Genomic DNA, 26,860 nt, shown 5'->3' on the forward strand with positions numbered 1-26,860 from the left:
AACCCCTGTGTTTTTATATCAAACTAGCTGGCCCGACAGACGTCGTCCTGTCCTAATGTGGTTTTATGTCATGCAATGCTCGTTCATTTTCAAGATGAGTTCGTTCGCATGGCTCAAGCACGTCCTGGTTGAAGTTCGTTCGCTACCCTCACTCACCTTTTGGTTGCAAATTAACTGTTGTCATAAATAATAAAGAAAATATAGTGCTGCACCCTGTTGGTAAACCTATTAACTTTTTAATGCTATTAAACATCACAGAATTGTTTGGTTGAACCAGCTGTTAAGATTCTTTAATTCCATTTAAATATGAGTACTCATAAGGTTAACATGGGAAACTCCAGAGCCACTGGGGCTAAGCCCTTTTGACGGATCTGCACCAAACTTCACACAAACCATCCTTGAATAATGCTTAATAATGCCTGAAAGTTGCATTACAAAATGTGGAGCGGTTTCGGAGTCCATAAAGGACAAACAAACAAACAGACATTGGAGATGTTAAAAATATATGATGAAATATTTACATTTTTCAAAAATAGCTCAAAATATATTCATAAAGAAATACATTACATCAGTTGTTCCTCCTTAAGAGTCCTTGGAGCCTAGACGTTAACACGTTAAGCAATTAAAACAACTGCAAAGAAAATTTATAATCTCACAGCATAAGCCTAGATATTTAAAATTACAATCACTCTGGTGGTTAAAAAAATATTTCGAGATGGTTAATAACTCTTCAGCAGCTTTTTGAAATTAATTAAATTAACATTGCTCTTATAGCGGCCAAATCCCAGACTCTCTTGCTTGGACCGCTAGCTTCCGTGGACGAGAACAATTAAAACTACAATGAACATTTCCAATCGCACCGTATACTAGATATTTAAATTATGATCACGTTGGTGTCTGAAAAAATATTTTTGGACAATAAATAACCCTTCAGCGGCTGTTTGAAATCATCCAAGTTGGCTAGCCAAGGACTCGTAATGTTATAAATACATTGAATAGAATACCATTTGCATAGGTATTTTAAATGAACAGTGTGTGGCTAAGCCACGAGACTGTATATAGCAAATTTCTTTATAAAAGGTATAATGTTACCTGGATCTGCAAGAGTAATCCAAATTGATGTCTAACGACTACGCGTTTCGAAGCAGTATTCACACAGTATAGGCAGTATACTGCTTCGAAACGCGTAGTCGTTAGACAACTTTCATATTTTGAGGGTAAAAATTAAAAGAAAAACATTCTTTTAAAACCCATAGCACTTTGTTCCCATTGCCCGATTTTCCTGGTTCGCAAGCCAAATAAAGTCGTTTATCCCATTCCTGCAAATTGTTATCTAAATCGGAAAACATATGGTACATAAAAATTTAAACGAGTAGTGTTTTGAGCATCAGGGAAATTCGAAATGAAAAAAATCTGTCCCGGGTCTAGGTCTTACCGTGCCATCTACACCGTAACAGCTACAGTACCCTTAAATGGGAAATTCGCTAAAAAATACAAAACTTAATTGTACTCACTGTAAATATCAAGTAAAACATTACTAGCATGTTTAAAATATGATAATACACTTCTAACAAAAACTTCTCATAGGGCATCCATATAATTAATAATATAAAATAAAATACATTAAAATCATAAATACCCACTCCCACGCTCAAAATTCTCTATAGGATAAATTTCACTTTTGCGCTTCAAAGCGTTCTTGAGGCCAAACATTTACGATTATTATATGATTACAATAATATGAATACAATGTGATATTATCAGGGTTGTGTATTTCATTAGTATCTCCCAAACACTATTTGTAATGTTAATTTATTTATAGCGAACCCGGTTTTTGAATTCAACGCCTGCAGAGAAAAGAACGCATTATGGATACAGTGCCTGTTTTGCGTCGTATGCGATGAAGGCGCTTTAGCAGCACGGGTGACGTGCCTACGCGCCTCTATTACGATCCTATAAATTAATGTATTCAGGCATTTTACTGTCAATTTTTTGCAAAAGATGTACGTTTAGTATAAATAAACTGGACAGTGATAATAGGATGTGGATGTTTTATATTTTAGTTTGAGAGATCAACCACAGGGAAGATTAGCAACCTTGTATTATTTCAAAGGTCCAGTAGTTTGATTAGTGATTGCATTTTTGTTACGATACTACCTAATAGAGAACAGGCTTTTCAAGGTACATAAATGAACTTTTAATTTAAAATAAAAAATCTTATATAGGCTACTTAATGCAATAAGGATTTTCTCTGCAATATACATTTTTCACTAGTCCTACTCTGATTTTTATCATTGAATTGTCTTATAGCGCAGGGGGTAAATGGTAAATACCAAGGTCGTTGTCTTTAGCCCTTACCGCCTCCTAGCCTTGGCAGTTTAATTTTTAAGATTGCAAAAAAGAAGAAAACGTTTGAAAACTAATTTTAGAAAGGTTATTTTAATTTCGAGGTGACACTTATGATTTGATCGTTGCTTTGCTGTTGTTTAAGAGATTGTTTAAAGGGGTTATTTAAAGCAACGATTCATAATGCGTGCTACTTAAAGGTCACGCCATCCCAAGTAGCCTGATCACGAAAAGAAACTTAAAAAGGCCAAGTTGAACGCAATATTATCAATTTAATTCCAAACGGTCGTGTAATTTACAATAAGGAGAGTAACACATAAATTGAAGAATTATTAAATATCTGTAAGACATTGATCTAACCAGATCTTGTGTTATGAAATTAGGCAAAATAAGTGTAACTTGACTGCCTTGGCCTTATTTCTCTAATTTTACAACAACTATAAAGTAATTATTTACCTATTTTGCCTGAAGGTCTTGTAGTTAACACTCGATTAACACTCGATGCGCATTTCGTATAATACAGGTCTTGTCACTGGGTTCAAAGAACATTGAACAACTATAAATCCTAATATTTCAGCTATTTGTGATTCGATCTTTTTGAACTTGGTATTGTTTGATAGGAAACATTAAATCCTAAATGTACGTGTTTTGACATTTATCATAAAATCAGCGATTATATTTTAACTTTCGTTTATAAAAATTGAAATAGCCGCCATTTTTAACCCAAATAGTATTTTTAATGGGACATTCAAAAGTAGACCATTGTTTTTCGTCGTATTTTGACGCATAAAACTATTTACCGAAGTTTGCCTGTTTTCTTTACGAGACACCCTGTATAAATATCTGAGTGCAATTTATTAGTAAGATAAGTTGTATACATAACCGTGGACATAACCTAAAGCTGTAATCGTGTACAAAACCGGTTTGAATTTTTCCGGTCTAACATTTAAACTAAATATTATAAATATATTCATGACGACTAAACACTAATGGACAGTACATAAAAGCCTCGGTGCATTTTATTCTTCTTCATTTTTAACTGCATATAAAACCCTTTAATTCGTCGGAAAGCATGGAGCAAATATTGAGGACGGGTTGACGACGACTAAGCCTTGAAGATCAAATCAATGACGTTTGCCCAGGTCCTAAGGGCTCACTGTCAGCTTATAACTCATTGTTGTGCTAAAACAGCTGATTATTGATTATGTACAGTCCCGACAGTGGCGAGGAATGGTAGCAATAGTGGGAAATAACGCGATAGCAGCGCTCATATCGGCGGGTGGTGGTAACAACTATTTTACTGTACAGTAGCGCTGAAGCGGTCATTGTGTGAACTAAAATAAATTGAACTTAGCGTAGTACAATTTGCGATATTCAGTCGGTAGTGTGGGTGACTACTGTTAATGAAACCATTGGATATGGAACTTGTGTTACTTAAAAATATCGTTATTAATTTGAAGTTGAAATATTATTATTAGGCCTTATTTATTTAGAGGTGAACGTAAGAAATTACTTATTACCTTGACAAAATAGGTTTAAGTTCATCCCATTTTATATGAATTATAACAAACGCCACATTAAAAAACCTCTGGTACATTTAATGATTGAAGTTTAACATTAATTAAAATCCCGTAAACATATTTTCAAAAAGGTTATTAAATCAATAAAATAACTTTACACGTACAAATTTTCATCAAATTGACATTTCTTGTAATTATTTCTCTTAGAATCGTTCGTTTTTCTTTAGTTTGATTCATCTTGTTGCAAAATTTTTATGTACTAAGGAATGCCATGTGAATTTCAAAAACTAAATCAAAATGGCAAATATCTTTCTAACAATGAATTAAAAAAATGTTATTCTTGATTTTGGTTTTATTTAGACTCATAAAAACATTTTCTAAACTCCAGCTGTGTACTCATGGGACGCCTTGTATAATACGGCGCGGCGGTGGCGTGACCATGAAACTCTACATCCACAGGTAACATAGTTGCTTTAGCAGCTTTTAAGGGCGTTCTATAAATTATAGACTCGCCCCCTGTTAAAAGGCTACATGCACGCTACATCCAAATGGTTTAGGATCTACATATTTTAAACACAATGTAGGCCTACAATAAAATCCTGTATATGAAATGTAGTGAAAACTCCTTCAGACTCAAAAATGTCAAGCTGGGTTCGAGGTTAAGGAAATAAAAGCTTGGAATTTCATCTTCCTTGCCCCCCCCCCCTTTTCACCACCTCAAGATGATGAGGTGGTATTTGGACCTGCACGTGAGACAAATAGTAAAACTGAGGGCTTTAAAAGCTACCAATTCTGCACAGGATGATAACATTTTGCAGCCAGTCTTTCTTCGTTTGCTTTAGTCTGCATTGTGGAATGTACGTTCACAATAATTCTCCTAAATCAATATGTGTTCGAGATCACAATATATACTCAAATTCCTGTTTGTTGTTGTTCTCGGGGTTTACAAAATATTAGTTAGTTATGTTTAACCTTAATTCTTGCTGTTCATTTTATTAAGAAGTTCCGTGTTGGTGTCTTTCTTACGTGATTCCTGTCATGCTTCGTCAAAGGTGTTGATGAAAGTTATATATAAAAGTTATGTGACTGTATGGCGTTGGTGTGTGGCCGGCCGGTTGTCATTGTAAACTTACTAATATTATAAATGTGAATGTTTGTTTGAAGTTTAATCACGCATATTCGAAGATTCGAAGATTCAAAGATTTTATTTGGCCATTATGTTTTTACAAAATGCTACGTCACATGTATTTAGTCATCCATGTTGTCACCATACAACAAAAACTCATTCTCAAAACCGTGTCCAGAAATGTCACAGTCCTAAACACAATTTTACATCAGCATTAAAATCCAATTCATGTAAAACAATCTAAGTCCATCTGGATGACATTAAAAACTAATCTGCAAACCCACATCTAATCGCACCAGTATTAAAATCCTTGCAAACCGATTTGGATTAATATCAAACTACATATGAATACAAACACGAGGTAAATCGCGATTTCCGAACAAGGATCAACAAGTAGGGGTGGTTATATTGAGTGGGAGGAATGGTGACGTCATTGTACCACCCCCACCTCACCTATCACCAACCCAAGGCTTGGTCTGACAACTAAATCATGTCTTATAAACCCAACATGATCCACTGACCATTATATCCTGAGTCGAAATTTTGCTTCTCTAATTTCTATATGCTACAAATCTTAAAAACATATTGAGATACGATGGACCCGTGCGCATGTGCATTTCAATAGGGTTCGGAACTTTTTTGCAAGGCAAAACGAATGATGCAATCCAATTTTACCTTTAAAGCATTATGATAGTTTCAGACAGTTATTAGGTGAATAAAACTAACATCTTACAATAAATCATTTGTTATCATAGATCTACAAAATAGTGATTTACCTAACTTGATCTGGTTACAATAATAATTAAATGTAGCCTGAAATACATTTTCATGAACTTTTTCATCTTGTATGCAATTTCTGGGTTAAACATTTAAAACGAAGTATCAGCTGTTTAATTAAAATCACATTTAAACTCTTATTACAGAAAGTTGGTCAGCATCACTCACCGGTGTAGATCATAAACATAAAGAAATGACGTAGCTGACGCGAACCCTACACTAATAACATTAGCATTACGGTTTAGACAGTCACATTTAAAGAAATGTTTACTTTCAGGACAGCAACATCATTTGTTTACGTTTATGATACATACTGTGTCTGTTCTATTATTCGTGGCATCACTGGATCTTTGAAAGCAAACCCCCGACAGTAAAAAATAAAACAAAGAGAAGCTTGTGTGTATAACCATAATTTAACCTAGGTATAATCTATAACACATAAGACAAGAATGTAATTTTAATATGAGAGAAACCCTGTCGGACCATCTTTGCAATTAACCAGCCAACGTTTAAGTGATATATGGCTTGTGTTTATGTGGTACTTGGTACACTCTCATTTCAGAAGTCGAGCTATAAAGAGCCTCACTGTGTTTTACGACTGCTGTTAACTGCTAAGGTCAAAACTTTTAACAGATTAGCACGCAGGAGGGTTGGATATTAGAGAATCTACAATGTAGTGAAAGTTCGAATTTATCTGTAAGTCTGTAATTGGAAAACTGTATAAACAATCAGTCACATTCTTTATCCATTGATATGTCAACAACCCTTATCATGGACAAGTGGTGGGAGTAGATATACCACAAGAGCTACAATAATTTTTGAACGATAAGTTTTACAGAATTCGTACTTAAACCATTTTGTTTAGCGTTAAAAGGACCATAATATAATAAATCTTTCACCACACTATGATTTTTTAGCTGTACGTTTTAGCTGTATACGTTGATTGGTGGTTGAACGTTACGTTTTACCGGCCATGCCAGTTGTCATCGTCATTTGGGGACCGAACAGGTTTTTATATCCCTAGGGCCGCAAAATCAGCTGACCACTTACTTTCTTAAAACTTTAATGCATATTAAATACACAATCTGTATCCATAGCATTGCAATAAAATTGTTTTTATTGTCACCGCTGCCTAGCAACTATTTATTATTATTTTTGCCGATTCCTCAAATTATTAATTCTTCACATAACCTAAAAGTTGTAGTTGTGTTGACTATCAGTGTGCATTATTATTGTGGTGAATAGTGGTACTAGGGGTGAAAATAGGGGTAAAAAGAGTAGGGTGAAAAATAGCGTTCGTACCACGGATCCAAATGGTTTTGCAGCTTTCGATCGTTTTTAAGTTCTCGACTTCGTCTGGAACTTAAAGACTATCAAAAACCGAGCCGGCAAAACCTCATTTTCGGCCCTAGGTACGAAATATACTATTGATCAAATAAGAGGGAGTATACTGTAGTAAAGGAAACTAGGTTTATTTTTGAGATATCAAAATCCTCCTAACCTTTCGCACGTTCGAATCAGCATATTCCTGATAATTATGTGGGCACTTTACCCACTCAGCTACAAAGCTATCTTTCCCATCACTACATGAAAATGATCACATTACCATACCTGTAAATAGTACGCAAAATAGCTCATCACCGCTCTAGAGTGGGAATGGTCCATTCCCGCTCGCTAAATCAGCTGATTGATGTTTCTACACCAATCACAGCCGTGGATCCAGTACGTTAGTTAAAAACCGGTAAGCAAATAGCAAAACCTTAAAAAAAAACATAACTTAAATGCATTTTATACATTTTATATCCATCTAAAAAGTTAATCTGTGTGTTATTATAAGTTAATTATGGTATAAAAAAATGTTGTCTTAATACACAAATCACTATTTCAACTTCTTATCTACAATTATCTTCTGTTCCTTCGTAAAATCGTTTCCACAGGCTTTCTTAACCTAAAACATGAATGAAGGAATATAGAATGGAGTGGGAAGACATTAATCTAACTTTTTTGTATTTATTTCGATGAATATTTAATTCTAAATTTAATTTAGATTAATCCCGATACTTTCAGCCTTCAAATGAAACACCCTTGAACTTGTATACTGTATACATCACACCAACAATTCTACAAGTTATTGTTTTATACGCTCCAATGTAGAATGCATACGAAGTACAAAGAATCGTCTTCAAATCCAAAGTCATAAAGTATAGAACTTGTGACTTTTAAAGCTCACCAGTTTCAGTAGGCAACGCACGTATGAGACCAAATATCACCTCATCATTGTTGGAATAGGGTTGGGTTGAAGGTGGGGTGGGGTGGAAAGGAGAATTTTAATGTCTTCATTTCTTCATCTTTGAAATACAAAAAGCATGAAGTCTACTAAACTGTAGAGTTGTATTTGATACGTTGTTTCTACATAATAAATGTTAATGATAACAGTTTCTATTTAGGATAGGGTTTGATAGAATTAGTAGTTTTTTCCAGTGATAAATACCATAGTTAATATGTTAAAAAGTTTCTTATAGCAGTCTTAGTTGAGTTATACCTTAGAACACACAAAAATCCGATTTGTTGGAGTTTAAAGTACCTAGGTCATGCAAATGTACTTTTCACCCTCTTATCAATATAAAATTTGAAAAACTCTTTACTGAAAGTGGATATATTGTCAAAATCATTCAAATCACACTCGCACACATTACAATGTGACTATCGCCTTATTGCAATCAATCCTGATAAAAATACATTCTTCTGAGAGCACGTATGTATATTCAATACGTCTGTTGTTGACGACGTTGCTAGAATACTGCTAGACGACGTTACAACTACGCATGAGATAGTAATTTAGAAAAAGAAATGGTCTTAAGTTTCTTAATACCTGACTGTTTATATGATGCTCTCCTAGTACATCCGCTAATATTCTGAAAAGCAGATGTATATTGCGGGGTAGCCCCTTAACTGCACCAAAAATGCAGTCCTCAAAGGGTCAAATAAATTCTATCTGGCATATACCGCCATCACCAGTGAAAAATAAAAAGAACACATTAACGCATTTACGTCAACGGACAGGAATATTCTTTAAATTTGTCATCTGATCATAGGATGAATTTATTAATAGAGCCGCCTACGTTTAAACTAATGTTTAAGCTAATACCACAGATTACATATGCTAATACGTATCTTTAAGAACTTGTCTGAAGCCTAGAGTCCACTGGATGTTTTATGGTTCAGCGCAGACTATGAAATAAAACAATACACATCTGTTCCAAAGTAAATTAAGTACATAACTCAGATCTTGTCAACCTTTGGATCATATTGTGAATGGAATTTTCGGGTGAGAATATCGTCTTTCTTTATCCTCCAAAGTTTTGATTTTATTTATTTATACCTGTGTAACAGTTAAAGAACCCGGTCGTGCATTGATTGCACCAAAGAGTTCCTTAATTGCGCCAAGCCCTCAAAGGGTAAAAAAATGTTCCTTAATTCCGCCAAAAAGTAGAGGTGAGTTGCCGGCAGAACGAATGTGCTTGTTTACGTGACATCCTAACTTAACCTATCCTAACCTAACCTATCCTAACATAATCTAACCTATCCTAACCTAACCTACTCAATTATACAGTCAAAGACGGCCGCCACTTGGCTTAAAGGAACGTATCGGGTGGCTCACTGGAGTAGTGTGCACATTTAGGAATACCCGACTACCTTACTCAGGTCAGTTGGCACAATTAATGCCCACCCAAACAACCCAAATGCATAATTTAATAGATTTTTTAGTTCAAACCGTTCTCGAAAAAAAAAAACACTTAGTTGGAGTTCCGCTGATATAAATATATGTCCAAGTTTTACCACAAGATGAAAAATTATTATCCGTCAAACGTGCCCCTGGTTGGCAACAATCATGAAGATGGACAATTAAGAGGTGAAAGAAATAAAAAAGAGTAATGGAAGAGGGAGAGAAAACAGGTGAGTAAGGTAAGGCAATGAGTCTAGCGAGTCAGGTGCACAAGTGAGCGTACGACCATTGGTGTTTTAAATAAATTTACGTTGTTCATTGGAGAATTAGAGACGCCACCTAGTATTTTAACACAAATATGATCGAAGGATGAGTGTAGAATAGTGTGTGATGATCTGTGTAGCTTTGTTGCTATCTAAGATCAGCTGTTTCTTGGCCAGGATCATTAAAGCCCTATGATCAGAAACAGCTGGGTCCAGTTTCGAACCATAAAAAATCTACTGACTCTTCTCAAAATCAAACCGACAACCTTTTGATTGCTAAGGCGAGCACTATAACCACTCAGCTACCCAGCTAATCTGATTTAGATGTTTAGATTCGAATTCTGTTGGGTTAATTTTTTACCTATCTTACACAAGTTTAGTAACTGTAGTTTTCATGGAATTTTCCTTTAACAAACTTAAAACGACAGCAATTTTGAAATTTATTTAGTTACAGCATCGAAAATGTATAAAAAAGTTTTACCTATTAAGGTACACCATTATACTAAATTTGAAGTTTCTATTTAAATAAGTAAATCTTGAGTTATGAAATAATAAAAAAAAAAACCATATACAGACTGACGGACGGAAAACTAGTCATTGGAGAACCATGTTTATACTGTGAAAGTGTTTGTCTCCCCCTGGAACAATTTTATATGAAATGTTCCAGAGAGTTCCGGGACACCCTGTGTATTCTAGGGAGAGTAAGTAAAAAATAGTGCTTGACAATGGAGTGAGAAGCTTTGTATTGCTTCGTTAAAGTCAGTTGTTTCTTTGGTCTGATAATATTTCTAGGTTTAGTTTCGATTAGTCATAAAGCTAAATGATGACTTTCTCAGGATTGAGAAAAACAGTTTCTACAAGTTTCCAACATAAACACACATGATGGATGGATTCACACAGACTCGAGGAAACTTCTTGAGTATAGGGTACACTCTTTACCTCACTCTGTCAGTTATCCATATAATCGGTGTATTCTTTCCAAGGATTTGAAGGACTTCCAATTCTTTACCAACGAAGTTACATTCCCTGGTTTCTTTGTTAACTGCTCCATGATCTTTTCTCAAGGCCCTTGTCCTTTGACATTTTCTTTTTTGTTAATTTGAATTTCAGATAAAATTTGGCTATGAAATCACCTTCCACATAACCTACTTGGAGTGTATAAAGTAATTTGACAGATGCCCTTGGATATGCTGTGTAACTGAGTAATTATGGTTTTGCTAAAAATCTAATCAATCAAAGGTTTGCTGGTTCAATCCTAAAAATACAGTAGCCAGGTCAAGATTTGGTCCACTAGGATTCTTGGGATTTTTATAAATGGTCCTGACTAAATCCTGGCTAAATTCGTTCCTAAGACACCAAACAGGTCATTTCACTTATCATCCCAACTCAGATTAGAGTACTTACCAAGAGTAGGGCAGAATTATTATTTTTCGTATTAAAACCCGATAAGCCTGTTATCAGTAGGGGGACGTACAATCACAAACAACCCTGATCCCTTAGCAGGGGGTGGGTCTGTCGTTATCGACAGCGACTGTGGCGCTGCGGCGGGCCGGCGGCGACACATCACCAAGCACACTTGTTGCTCTGAACCGACTGTACCGTAGTGTAGTCTCATGTAGTTTAGATCTGTGTCAGTGTACCTGTGATAAGTAGTGATAGTGAGTGTAAAGACGGCAGCCACTTCCACAGTAAGGAGGAATTACCCGCGAAAACAGCCTGCCTGCAGATGTGGCGGGAACGTAGTATGTGGGCTTAGGCGGTGTAGGCGCACAATCACACAACACTAACATACTGAATAATCAGTGTATTACAATGTAAATGAATGTGTGGCCCAATACATGTGTTCATGAATACTTACATACATGCATAACACATTTTAGAGACATTACAATTCTTACAAATAAACAAGAGTTTAAAAATTTAGGATTATTGTTTAACACATCATGCAAAACAATTATAATTAGGGTAATAATATAATTAGGCTCGGTTTTGACGCTATTAATTGTTGAATAAAAGATTGTACAGCTGTAAGAAATTGCGTTACACATTTTAGAGATCCTTATATGAAATATTTACTACAATTAACAAATGATCGCAAAAAGGAATACATAGAGTCAGCGTAAACCCCCTCATGAGAAACTATAAAATAAGTCGGATTTTACACCTATGTCATCTCTAAATATAACAAAACATGTTAATCGTAGTTAAATCCATTGTTTTTGCTATTGTGGTTCGTATAGGTAATCAAGTAATATGATAGATAATGTTCAGACGAATAATTCTTGGCTAGTTGTGCCTTGAACACGTACTACAGTATTTATGAACTCTTTTAAATGTGTGAAACACACGTAAATAGCAGGAATCAGCAAAATAAGACTGGTAAGCAGTTAAGGAAAGCCTTGGTTCTCGTACACAAATGTGTAAATATCCTAAATTTAGTACACTGAAATCCCTGGACACATTTTGCGCGGGGTGGACTTTATGTAGATTTTCTTTTTTGTATTTTTTTAGAATATGACGTAAATATAATTAAAATTTTGGAAGCCAGTGGGGAAGAGTTCTAGGTGAGTTTTTAAATTAAAAGTAACAGGCCAATATGTGGTATATTTACTCTATTTCTACTAAATTTTAGTTCGACTGGTCTAGTAGTTTTTACGTGCATCTCAATTAAAATACAATACATCTCAATACTACAAATGACATCTAAACACTCAAATTAATAATATTAGTAAGATAAGATATCACGCGAAATACATAAAAGTTTTTTTTCTATAACCGTAGACGATAACAAACACGACATAAATGGACAAGGTTATTTATTTTCGTAATTTTCTAAACACCAAAGACACTACATCATTCAATATCGTGTTATGAGATTTGCCCGTTTATACCACAAAAATTGTATTCTTTAAGCTATAATTAGTCGATTGTAACAGTTTAAATTGTTTTTAAGAATACATTTAGTTAGTACTGCACCAAGTTATGAAATAGTCTGTTAGTACGAGTTTGTGTTAGGTGATGAACTGAGCTCTGTTAACAAGGCCTTAGGAAACTTCCTCTAAGACAACATCAGACACCGGGTTAAATAAACAAGAATATGATTAACACTTGCCAAGTCTAACTGATTGCAAACCGTAAGTTCCATGGAATATAACTTTATTATTTGCACTGAGAACATTACATAAAAATTATTTTTTCAACACGTATTAAGGACAGAAATGGGTTACAGGCAGTCAAATTAATAGCTATAACAATGTAAATTATTTGTTTGAATCGTATTTAAAAACGATCGGCATATTGAATAGTATAACAACCAACCTCGAACTATATGGAATGGACTATACCATTAGTTATGGACTATATGGATTTACATTGTTGCTAATTTTGATGTATGTAACTATCAAACATTTAACAAATAAACGGTATCAGCATTCTGACACATACTTTCTCCCATAAGTTTGTCAACAGCCTCTATCATGTGTAAACGGTGAGAGTAAATATACGGAAATGGGATTTGTACAATTTTGTTAAGAATTTAAAGGACTATAACATACTAAATTTTTATCAAAATTGTTCGAGCCAATTTTGGGAAATCCGATTTTTCCGTTATTTTATGGGGTTTTTATGGGGAAATAACATAATTTACAATAACTTTTGAACCGTAATTTTTACAGAAAAGGGATTTGTACCATTTTGTTTAGAATATAAAGGACTATAGCATACTAAATTTTTATCAAAACCGTTTGGGCCATTTTAGGGAAAATCCTATTTTTCCGTTATTTTATGGGGTTTTATGGGAAAATCCCCATCTAAAATCAAAATTTCTAAAAAATGAAAAAAAACTATCAAAATTGTAAGGACCATAACTTACCATGTTAAATCAAAACTGGATTTTTGTCTAAAATCCTATTTTTCGTTATGTTATGGTGTTTTTATGGGAAAATAACATAATTTACCATAACTTTTGAACCGTAATTTTTACAGAAATGGGATTTGTACCATTTTGTTTAGAATTTAAAGGGCTACAACATACTAAATTTTAATCAAAATCGTTCGGGCCATTTTTGAGAAAATCCGATTTTTCCGGTTTTTTATGGGTTTTTATGGGAAAATCCCCATTAAAAATCAAAATTTCAAAAAAATGAAAAAAACGCCTGGAGATACCATGGATTAGAACCTACATACCAAATTTCATCGAAATCGGACCACAGGTGTAGTCTCTAGCTCTGTACACATCCAGACACACAGACACACACACACACACACACACACACACACAGACATCACTTCGAAAACCACTTTTTTGGGTCCAGGGGGACCCAAAACGAATATATCCACTCAAAACTCAAACTCGAAAATTTTGACGAAAACAATACTTTCTCCATATACTATGGTATAGGGGGAGAAAGTAAAAATCGCAATTGAAGAAGAGTAAAAATCGCTTTTTTTGTTTTGGTAACACTGTGTAGTGGTGAAAACTTTTAAATAGGACGAGACGATATAACAACTATCAGGTTCTAGATAACTTGATAAGATTTAGATTATATAATATTCGTTAGTATTCTATTATTTAGAGAGATATCAGAGCATATGGGAATATTGTTTTAGACTATTTTTTGTGATCTACGGAAGTTAGTTGATGAATCTTCTATACTTTAATATCCGATTTGTATCACGTTTTAAAAGATTTAGAAAACCAAATTATATAGCCGCGTGTACTTATATTAGTGCGCACTCAATTCCTAAAACGTCGTTTAGATCTTTGTAGGAACTGGAACACATTTCCATTCATTACGAAAAGTGCAATTGGCTTCCGATTAGATTTAAAAGGCACCTGTATCTCGTACCCAATTGGGTTTACTGCCTTTAACAAGAGTTTTCAGGTACAATTAAGTTGTTTAAATTAGTTCATCTGTTTTGAAATAACGTATAGAAAATAGTTACGTCAAACCTATTTAATTGCAATTAAATTCACTAAATGTTAACAAAAAGATAGAAACCTTCACTTTTATAACTTTTATTGGTACTATAACATTTCTAAAATTAAGGCAAAACCTATATCCAATAAAAATTTAGAAAATTTAAGAGCACATTTTTTTTATACGATACAACTACAAATATAGTTTTTGGCCCACCTACATGGAATATGTCAAAATGTTATCCATAAACCTAAAATTTTGCCTAATCATTCATCCTTTGATTTCAACGTTTTTATAAAGCTTTGATGTATACGTCCAAAGAACGATCCCAGTATAGAATCGTAGTTCGAATTTTTTTTTCTTAATCGGTATTATATATTTATGTGTGTTTTAAAACTTAGATAATTATAGTTTATCAACCCTAATTGACAAATTAAATACTTGATGAACGTCATTACATAACGAACTCATATGTGGTTGTGTTGTTTGAGTGTAATAGACAATAATCAACCCAATATTGGCGTCCCGCAACGGAGACAAAACCACCACAACGTCTGTGGTCAATTATCGACCTATTTAGCTTTTGCTCTGGTTTTAGAAATTATACAAAACAACATGTTTTAGTCCTTAAAATGCTTGAATGTGAAACAAATTATAGTTATATAAAAAAAAAAAACAAGAATCAAATTATCTTTCACGCAGCAGCTCTGAACATTGTAAGTTAATCATTTTTAGATCACTTTAGTGAAAGCATAATTCATCTAAATTTTTTGTTGATTCGTAAACAAACTTCACACACATTATCAACAGAAGTAAAAGTAGAATAAATATGATAATACATTTGTTATCAAATGTTTAATGTAAAAACATAAATTTTCCAATCCCAATGCATTTTAAATTTAGGGCATTATTGGTTAATTCTCATTTTTTGGTAGATTTGGACATAGTCTGCTATTTTTTCGACCCCCTGAATAAGATCTTTAATTTGAGCTCTCTCCCATCATCTGCGAGCTGTCAAGCTCTCACAATTTTTATATTTAAAAACTGCTTATAGAATTAATGATATAGATAAATGAAACGGTCTTTATGATTTAGTCTAGATAAATTAGGAATGACGATAATTTATTAAATTTTTACGTGTGATAGATACTACAAAGGTCAATGTATATTGTTGTGTGTCAATGGCTCTCCTATCAATGTACAAGATATATAAGTGGCGGAATATAGAGGCAAAAGATCGTTGATAGATTTTCGTATCTTTCCGTATCTCCTGGTAAGAACGACGCCAAACTCAAATGTGGAACTAAAAAGATATATGAAAATAATGGATGAACACGCAAAGAATTCAATATTTAGTTGCAATATTTGTTATCTTTTTATTATGTTTTTCTTAGCAGTTTTCATTAGGTAGAGTAGTTTATTTTTCTTCTTAGGCTACGTTTCGGATTGAAAATCCTAATTACAGATTAGTGGTGTATAGGAGTTTTAGTATAATTAGCATATACGAGTATGTATATAAATAAAAAGTAAAAACAAAGTACGTTATATAGAAGCCTTTTGATGAATCACTGAAATATTCAATAACCAAACGGGTTTCGTTCAATTTTTTTATAATTACCATAATCTGGTATGAAACTTTAAGTGGTATAAAATGGCAAAGTGAAATATCGTATGCAAGACTGCAGGGCAGTGCTGGAATCGGATTAATCATTTAAGGTAAGTTTATAATCACTAAGTTCTAGCATTAATCTAGTTAATTTAAAATACTTGATTGTTTTTATAAACTAGTCAGTATATTTATAAAGTAAATTAAGTGATTAGGAATAAACTACTGCAAAATTAATTGGTATGCCAATCACATTTTGAAGTTACATAGCCAGTTAAAACGAGGGATAATTTTGTTCAAGCTAGCAAATATAGAGTAAAAAATATTGATTTCTTTCACTTACCTAACTAAAAAGGTAACTTCCTTTAATACAGTTTGTATGTCCACATTAACTTTGCGGAAATGTTCCATTACTTTAATAAAACAACTAGATTTCATGGCGTTTCTGGATCTGGAATCTGATCCCGTCCTCAGGTAAGGAAATACCTAAAACATAACAAGATTAGTGAACAAACCCAGCTAAATCTAAAAAATTGCAAGAAATTACCACACATACAACTGTTTAGTGTTAACTACACGTAAAAACAAAATGAAACCTGAAACATTACATATTTTTTACATGTTGTTTAGACTACATGTAGGTAACTCTGCAACTAAAACGACACACTGTAATTTTGTTATGTCGGTACCAAGTAGGGGAAACAATCAGCTCATTGGCTCATGGCTTTATTACAACTAGAGGTCGACCAGTGGTCGAAAACTCGACAAAAAATATTGAATGTACAGACTTCTCTATTTTCACCCTGCTGTAAATAAAAAAAGTGAGTGATTGGATTTTCTTCCATTTGTTGATTTTCTGTTTATGTTTCGTTGTTATTTCGTCACCAGCATGGCAACCCATATGATCCGTGTTAATTTTTTTTTTAATTTTAAATTCATTCTTTGAGCCTATTTTTATAAAGGGATTCTGCACATTTACAGGAAAATAGCTTTCTAACAGTATGCGTAAATTTTCCCTATGATACACACGAGCTGAGAAAAAAGGTTTTTAAAGAAACATGCTTGCCTCTTAATATATAGAAGATCACACAATCGTCTATTCCCCTAGTTTCAATGCACTGAGTTCAATGAACTTTCCCCGTGGTACATATGACGCCAACTTCTCTCTATTCTCTCATTTAGTGCTATTTCCTGTTGTATTTCCAGCTCAGTGGTCTACATAGGTTTGTCTGTTTTTGTACCCAACAGCTTTGAAGAATTTGTCATATTGACAATTATCAATTATCAATTATCAATTATTTAAGATGGGGACGCCACTATGTGCGTATTTTAACCCAAATATGAGTGAAGGATGAGTGTAGGATGAGTGGCGCGATCTTGTAGTCTTGTTAGTTACTAAGGCCGACATGTTCCTTAGACACAGCTGTTAATTAATAGCCCATACAGCTAATGGCAACTAAGGGACCTACAGTTTATAGTGGAATCCGAACCACATTTTTCCTTGTAATTTACGAATTGGTCTAATTATCAGGATAGTACTGCGGATAGTCGTAGTACTCACTAGTGCGGACGTTAATCCACACCAGTGAGCATTAATTAAATAAATTAACAAGTACAATTGTAAATTGACAAAATGCTCTTTAAAAATAATGTTGTTTTGCTATATTTCAGTTGAACTATTGAATTCAATTTCTTAAGCAGCCTAGTAGGCAGTATCGACTATAAATCTCCAATGACCAATACATTATTTAGTCTTTTTTTAGAAAGAAAAGGTTTTTAATTTTTCTCCCGATCGATCTTCTGCACTATATTATAACACACACCATGTTATTTACTGTCTAGTATCTTTATACAAAATGTATTCTAAATAAAGCATGCAAAAATCTATGTAAAAAGTCCCAATATTCAGAATTAAGTTTTTTATTAAGCACATAGCCCACGTTCTAATGCCTTCATTTCAAACGACGCAAAACAGATACTGTATCCATATTGCATTCCTTATTTTGCAGGCGTTGAATAAAAATGTAGTTCTATAACTGTAGATAATTTTGTATTAGAGGTATTAGATACACTAATAAGTGGAGCCTGCAGTATACAGTCTTCTTAAGAGGAGGTTGTGTTGTTTGGTCAAATTTGTTTGACCAAAACCATTTTAATCTAATAGGAGCCTACAACTAGAGTTTTATAAAAAAAAATAGCTTCACCTACTATTCCCAAAAACCCGAAAACTTTGTTAAAGCAACTGTTTAATCTGTCTAAAATAACAGAGTTCTTAACTTAACTGCGAGAAGTTTTAAGCGCGGTTACCCAATGGAGTTGTTTGTTGTTTAGGTTTGTTATCCGATTCAGATCCGTATATCGATCAGCTGTTTTCTACCGCGCTGGCGGCAAACAGTCGTATTGCTACCCGCCAATTTTCATCCCTAACCTAGAAACAAAACTAGGATATTTTGATGGGTGAATACTGAAAAAAATATATGAATGTAATTTTTCAGTAGTAATAGTTATTATTACTACGTGTAGAAAATATATATGTTATCTCTAGTTTCAACATAAAGAAACTTTATTTATCTTAATAATTATTTGTTATAAACCTTTAAAATATGTTCCATTAGCCGTTATTGAAATAAACAAAATATTTTAGACAAAATATGTGTTTATTTAGTGGACAAATCCTCCACCGATTCCTTTAAGGTTTCAATGGTAGACTAGTCATATAAAACTTCTTTTCCCGTGAAGTATTTTCGAAAAATAACCTAAATATAACCTATTTTAACAAAATATTCAATCGGTTTTTTTATCATGAACATAGGTAGTGAATTTGTAAATACTGTATTGCATAATATCAGATTTTGTATCGTACATTTTTATCTAAATAATTTAAACAATGGATTCCATTGTGTGAAAATCACTCAAGAAGATATTCAATATTCTCAAGTACACTCAATATTCTTACACGTAAATTTACTTTGTATTCTGACGTGTAGGTTAACTTTGTATTCTGACGTGTAGGTTAACTTTGTATTCTGGAGTGTAGGTTAACTTTGTATTCTTACGTGTAGGTTAACTTTGTATTCTGACGTGTAGGTTAACTTTGTATTCTGACGTGTAGGTTAACTTTGTATTCTGGAGTGTAGGTTAACTTTGTATTCTGACGTGTAGGTTAACTTTGTATTCTGGAGTGTAGGTTAACTTTGTATTCTTACGTGTAGGTTAACTTTGTGTTCTGACGTGTAGGCTAACTTTGTATTCTGAAGTGTAGGTTAACTTTGTATTCTGACGTGTAGGTTAACTTTGTATTCTGGAGTGTAGGTTAACTTTGTATTCTTACGTGTAGGTTAACTTTGTATTCTTACGCGTAGGCTAACTTTGTATTCTGACGTGTAGGTTAACTTTTTATTCTGACGTGTAGGTTAACTTTGTATTCTGAAGTGTAGGTTAACTTTGTATTCTTACGTGTAGGCTAACTTTGTATTCTTACGCGTAGGCTAACTTTGTATTCTGACGTGTAGGTTAACTTTGTATTCTGACGTGTAGGTTAACTTTGTATTCTGAAGTGTAGGTTAACTTTGTATTCTGACGTGTAGGTTAACTTTGTATTCTTACGCGTAAATTTACTTTGTATTCTTACGTGTAGGCTAACTTTGTATTCTTACGCGTAGGTTAACTTTGTATTCTGACGTGTAGGTTAACTTTGTATTCTTACGTGTGGGTTAACTTTGTGTTCTGACGTGTAGGTTAACTTTGTATTCTTACGTGTGGGTTAACTTTGTGTTCTGACGTGTAGGTTAACTTTGTATTCTTACGTGTGGGTTAACTTTGTGTTCTGACGTGTAGGTTAACTTTGTATTCTGACGTGTGGGTTAACTTTGTATTCTGACGCGTAGGATAACTTTGTATTTTGACGTGTACACGTCAGAATGCAAAGTTAACCTACACGTCAGAATACAAGGTTAACTTTGTATTCTGACGTGTAGGTTAACTTTGCATTCTGACGTGTAGGTTAACTTTGTATTCTTACGTGTAGGATAACTTTGTATTCTTACGTGTAGGTTAACTCTGTATTCTGATGTGTAGGTTAACTCTGTATTCTTACGTGTGGGTTAACTTTGTATTCTGACGCGTAGGATAACTTTGTATTTTGACGTGTAGGTTAACTTTGTATTCTTACGTGTGGGTTAACTTTGTGTTCTGACGTGTAGGTTAACTTTGTATTCTTACGTGTGGGTTAACTTTGTGTTCTGACGTGTAGGTTAACTTTGTATTCTGACGTGTGGGTTAACTTTGTATTCTGACGTGTAGTTTAACTTTGTATTCTGACGTGTAGGTTAACTTTGTATTCTGACGTGTACGTTAACTTTGTATTCTTACGTGTAGGTTAACTTTGTATTCTTACGTGTAGTTTAACTTTGTATTCTGACGTGTAGGTTAACTTTGTATTCTTATGTGCAGGTTAACTTTGTATTCTTACGTGTGGGTTAACTTTGTATTCTTACGTGTAGGTTAACGTTTACTTTTTAGGTCGAAACAATTGTTCAGGCTCATCTACAATACGATTACTGAACTGCACTTCAATTGCTAGGGCAACAATTTTATAAATTGTTCTTGCACAATTGATAAACTTGCATACAAATCGAGCATGCTATCCTATCAGCTTGCATGCAATCTTATAGTTTAGACAAATTTGTAGAATCTGTCTAACGATTTCTTTTGACTTTGCAAGAGATTGAGTATATCGAATAGTATTAGTTAACTTGATTGTGTTTAAAAATATAAAAATATCTATGTGTGCAAAACACACCATTAGAAAATGATCTATGTATTCACGAACTGTTGTTATTAAGTAGAATGCCTGTAGGTATGTACTATGTACCGTTACAGAAGTTAATTTATGACCATCTGGTGACATAATCAGGGATTTTCACATTCATCTATATAATAGGCACAAACCCCCAGGAAATCTGTTATTCTTTTTCCTAAGGTCAAAACATAATGAGTCAGTTTCAAAGTAAACCGTTTTTTATGTCCGTCTGTCCATGATTTTAAAATGAGTATTTTACAGCTGATCTTAAAGCTGATCCGATCAAATGAAACAGCTGATCCTAGTCAGTACCAAAGCTACACTGATCATCTCACACTATCCTACACTCATCCTTCACTAATATTTTTGTTAAAATACACACCAAGGTAGCGTACCCATCTCATTGATTGAAAATTGATAATTAATTGATGGCTCGTATTTTACATACTGTAAAAAGAATATTCAAACTGAACACTAGTTTTGGGGGATTTTCTTACCATCACTACATTCTTCACCACTGTCAGTTCCCAAAATATCGTTATAAATACGCAAAATACTGACCACTCTGAACTACTGATATTTTTGTAAAAAGTATTACTTTAACATATGTTCACCATTTAATAGATGGTTTCTGTAACAACTTCATTTAATGTATCAAAAGCCCATTTACTAGTTTTAATACCAGTCAAAAAAAATTGAATCGTAGGAACTATTCAACCCAAGTGCTTGACCTTGAAAGAAATGTTTATAAGATTTTAAATGTATCACAAATATTCCATATACAGATCATATTTGTTGATCACAAAGTATACCCAACAATACTAGCATGTTTAGGGATAACATAATTACCTTTAATGTATAAAATACATCACTAACATTAGTTGATAAGCAAAACTAAGTACAGGAAATATTGTCAAGAGACAGCGCCAACCAAGCAACAGTTAACACAAAATAACACATCATTTTATTTCACTCGCTGTAGATTTTATCGTCTTTTATCACGCAATATGTACGTGTGCAATACACGGTCCGCAAGTGTTTATTTAATTTCCCGATTTAAAACACGCACGAGATACAACAGGTGTGGAAAACAAAGTGATTTATAAAGTTTGTTGTACGGTACAATAGATGTTTCGTGTTCCAACAAGTGACTTTTAAATTTTAAAATATAGTGACAATAAAATATAGTAAGACAATTAATTAGCGTTTTGAAGGGAGAGAGTAGGTTGTCTTTAGAGAGTGTCATGCATTAATATACAGTAGAAATGTTTAAAATTGATTTTAAAACTATTACCCTTTAATAAAGTGATAAATAGGGATCACTGGTTCAAAAATAATACCATTAATATTAACAGCTAGTATAAGTACTGTATACGCCTTTTGGACAAGGAGTAACATTGTCTTAAAAGGTGTCAGAAAAGTTCTCATCGGCGAAGTTATTTCTTACTTTGTACCAATTTAAAAATACCACGGGATTCGTCCCAGCGTGTGAGTATTTGAGTAGCCAAATTATATCAGTGCTCACCTTCAAACCTGAAGGTTGCTGGTTCGATTCCAATCAAAGACAATTTTGTACTCACAAGTCATTAGTCATTATTAATAAATAACGACGCTGTGGTGTTAGATAGTTACAAGCCTAGGGTTTGGACCGTTCCTGTTAAGCAAAATGATAATGGTGCTAAAACAAAATAAAAAAGTCGAATAAACTGCGTGCACAAAATATGCTCTTAAACATGCACACCTAAGCCTTTTGGTCCAGTTATTTGTTTATAATATTTGTGTATAGGAACATCAATTAAATAAATTAAGACAATAAATAATTGGTAAAAGTTGAAATGAAAAAGATTACTCTTTACTATGATGAGTTAATCATGTGATAATGAAAAACTAACATATAAAGCAAACAAAGATCGTCAGAAGGGGTAGCGAGCCTGATGAAACACATAGGAAAGGGGTGGGGAGGGGGAGATGGATTCATTCATCTTAATATTACCTTTGATAAATGATATGAACGTGTAATGATATTGTTGGAGCCCTGTTTGTCTAGAATCGTACCTCTACCGTAACATGTTAGTATTGTTGTTCATACTTTGCGATCAAAAACTTTGATATGTACACGAACATTTTTGATACATTTTAAAAATATTTTTTTTATTTTTGAGCTTAACCCGGTTTGAATACATTTTAATTATTTAGACTCGTATAAATAGTGGTTGTAGAAATGGTGCATTTAGTTACTTTGTTACAGATATTATCTGTCAATTAGCGAGAAAAACCTTATTAAACGGTATCAGCAATCTGACACACACTTTCTCCCATTAGCTTGTCAACAACCCTTATCAAGAAAGCAGCGCGAGTAACTATGATATTTTATGATTAAAGTCACAAATTTGCAATACATTTTGAACCGTAATCTTTCCAGCGATGGGGGCTGTTTACTTTTGTTTAGGGTCAAAAGGACTGGTCTCGTAACTTTCGAACAAAATCGGTCGAGTAGTTTTTTATGTTTTAAATATGATGGAAAAAAACTACATTATTTAAAATAACCTTTGAACCTTAATTTTTACAGCAATGGGGGTTGTACCATTTTGTTAAGAATTAAAAGCGTTATAATATACTAAATGTTAATCAACATTTCTAAAAGCGTTTTAAAAAATCCGATTTTCCCGTCTGTTATTTCATGGGATTTTAACGAGAATTTACAATTTAATTTTTTGTTAATCAAAAAACTCCAGGACATAATTTTAGTTAGTACCCACGTACCAAGTTTAATAAAAATTGGACCACAGGTGTAGTCTGTTGCTCCATAGACTAACCAACCAAAAGTAGTATGTTTCATCCAGCTCTCTACACATCAACACACACATAAAAATATACAGACATCACTTCGAAAACACATTTTCGGGTCAGAGGGATACAGATATATCCACTCAAAATCCAAACTCGAAAATGTTGACCAAAACAATACATTTTCCATATACGATGTATAGGGGGGGGGGTAAAAATGACGTTACATTGTTGTGTTGTGATGGAGCTACTACTACAGTACACGTACTGTGTTTAAGCATTGGTTAGACCTATGACCTTTACCTTGAATTCCCCCACCTTGTACCCTTCACCCCTCTCTACCACCCCCCCCCCCCCACCACTCACTGTCATGACAGTCACTCTACCAGATTGTCCAATTACTGCTCAGTGGACACCGAGTATACTCTACAGAGGCGATTGGGCAATTTATAAAAGTTCACTTCCCTAGTGAAATGTGATACAGTAAATATTCCTGGATTCGTCTCTGGCTAAATAATGTTTAGGTTGTTTGCTTTTGGGACAGCAACTTTGATTGGGTGCGAGTTTAGGGTGAAAATGCGGGAAAGAATGTGGAATGGAGATTGTCTGAGTAGCTTACTTGATTCAGGTTCTTTTTTCTGAATCATTTATCAAGGTCAATGATAAAAAATGATGGATTCAATTTCGAACGATCAAAATACTACTGGTTTATCACAGAATCGAAAAGGCTACCTTGTTATTGTAAGGCGAGGATTACAGGATCATTTAAAAAGAACTATAGAAATAAAAACAAAGTTTAGGAGCACGAAAAACTAAAAAAAAATACTCTTTTAGTTACAATTCGTCCCTTCCCTAGAATCTAGATCATAAGCATTCGAATGACACAGACATCTTAAAAATCGGTTAAGAACAGGTGAAAACGATAATACAAAGAACCCCCTTATTCTATTATCCAACAAAGGTCCAAAGGTAACTACGTAAGGTATTCAGATTATACTCGTCGCTTGGACAAAATGCAATGCATTTAGAACGGATTTTCTTATTTTTATATTTTTATCCTAATTTTCATTTATGCTTACGTTAAGAAAACAAACTTAAACATATTCTTGATCTTTTCTGGTGATATTGATCCTCAAAAATATGTATCTAGGGATACATATTTGGTTCGTAAAATAAATTTTTACTTCAAAGATTATCAACAATGAATTACGTCCCTCTGAAACTCTGTTTGTAAACAACCCGCAAATCAATTATTGTATTTACAGTATTTGGCACAAATAGTGATAGTTATAGTCTGACGTGTCTGTTTAGACTGACCTTGAACTTGATCGATAATATTACCACGCAATCCTATGGCGCGCCTCTTCGTTTCTGGCTCTCAATATTCTGTATCCTTTGTTGAATAAAACATTCGCGATTGTCAAAGGTTAAAAGAGTTCGATAATATTCAAAGCGAGCGCCTTAGGTGAACACCGACGGTAATCGTTTTGCAATAGTAGAAAGAATATTTATTATCTTTTAACTTATGATTGTAATGAGTTCAGAGATAGGGGGATTGAAGGTATACATAATTTGTCTTCTGATACTATTTAAACCTTTTATCTTATTGTTAAGTTAACGATTCTTTTGAGGTGTATTATAATCGTTTTACAAGGGTAGTAAGAACATTTCTGATTTTTTAATTTACTTTTTTAATGAGTTCAGACAGAGAGATGAGGGGATTTAAGGTATGCGAAATTGAGTATGGATACTGCAAAAACTATTCATCTCATAGTAAAGTCGAAGCTTCTTTTAATCTGTAATCATCCTTATTGTTAAGCTAAAGATTCTTTTGAGGTGTATTGTAATCGTTTTACAAGAGTAGTAAGAACATTAAAGATCTTTTAATTTACTTTTTTAATGAGTTCATAGAGAGTTGATAAGGGGATTTAAGGTATGCAAAATTGACTATGGATACTGCAAGTAAACTATTCATCTTATAGTAAAATCGAAGCTTCTTATAAAGTGTTATCATGGTTGTCTGCGTTTGAGTGCATCGATGATGATTAAACATTTTTCTCTCATTTTAGTGAATATTTTAGTACAAGTATGTGCGTAGCTCTTTGATTGCACGGTAATACACAAAGGAATCAAATTATTAATACTTCGTTTGTTATTGTAAAAATAGTTATGTAAAATAAATAATAAACAATAAAACATCCTCGTATACCGAATATAAGATAGATACTTTAAACAGGGTTTTAAGTTTATCCACACAAAGATTTTAAGGGTGTATATGCAATCTATGCCATGGACTTTAATTACTGAAACCTACTCACTGCTGAAAGGGCTGAAATGCAATTTACCTACCAAGTTGTTGTTTTTAATAGACGTAACGCCTAATTGTTGAAAAGACTATTTTCTTTTCGAAGTTTGAAAATGTTTAGCGTACATTTAAGAATAATTATTTTAGGAATAAGAATTGTTAGGGGTTAGAAGAGAGATGATAAAAAAATATTACACTTAAAACAGTGCCAAGTTGAATGTTTGTTGTGATTGGAAAAGAAAATAATAAAAGTCAAATATACCTATTTACTGTTATACAGTACTCGTAAAATGTCGACTTCTTTTGTTCGGAAATACATGCATAAATTTTATAGCTACGAAATGCATTGCGAAACAAGAACACAAATAAATCAAAATAAAGCGTACAACTGTAGCGAAGAAAATATTAGTAAGAGATGATCCCAATACAAAGACATCAGTTTGTTATGTTGATTTCTTTATTACATGAGTCCCTGTCTAACCTATGTTCTATGCACGCAAGGAAATCGAACGGAATCGGAATCGTACAAACAAAGCCATCGAGTAATACGTTACAAGATATAATGTTGCTTCATTTTATGGTAGGAAGTACAATATTGGAAGTTTATAATGTGTGCAAACTATCTATGTAGTTTTATACAAAACCGGTTTTGTAAATCTATTTTACAAGAATTTAAGAGGGCA

The 26,860-nt window shown here is 33.5% G+C and overlaps 1 protein-coding gene across 4 annotated transcripts in view; it reads left to right on the forward strand.

Moving 5' to 3' along the window:
* Positions 1-26,860, forward strand: part of LOC129000129 (uncharacterized) — a 151,942-nt gene that overhangs the window by 48,706 nt on the left and 76,376 nt on the right. Inside the window, exon 1 of one of the 4 annotated variants that reach the window (XM_054427048.1) lies at positions 11,507-11,520. The exons of 2 other annotated variants lie outside the window; for them this stretch is intronic. The gene's annotated coding sequence lies outside the window, so the exon portion shown is untranslated. Of the gene's footprint in view, positions 1-11,506; positions 11,521-16,310; positions 16,395-26,860 lie in introns of those variants that run through there. One more of the 4 variants, XM_054427045.1, reaches the window with a different exon arrangement.

This window comes from Macrosteles quadrilineatus, unplaced genomic scaffold, assembly GCF_028750875.1.
Source record: "Macrosteles quadrilineatus isolate MER2022 unplaced genomic scaffold, UCM_ALF_1.0 Scaffold_8__2_contigs__length_117827958, whole genome shotgun sequence".
Classification (NCBI taxonomy): Eukaryota; Metazoa; Arthropoda; class Insecta; order Hemiptera; family Cicadellidae; genus Macrosteles; species Macrosteles quadrilineatus.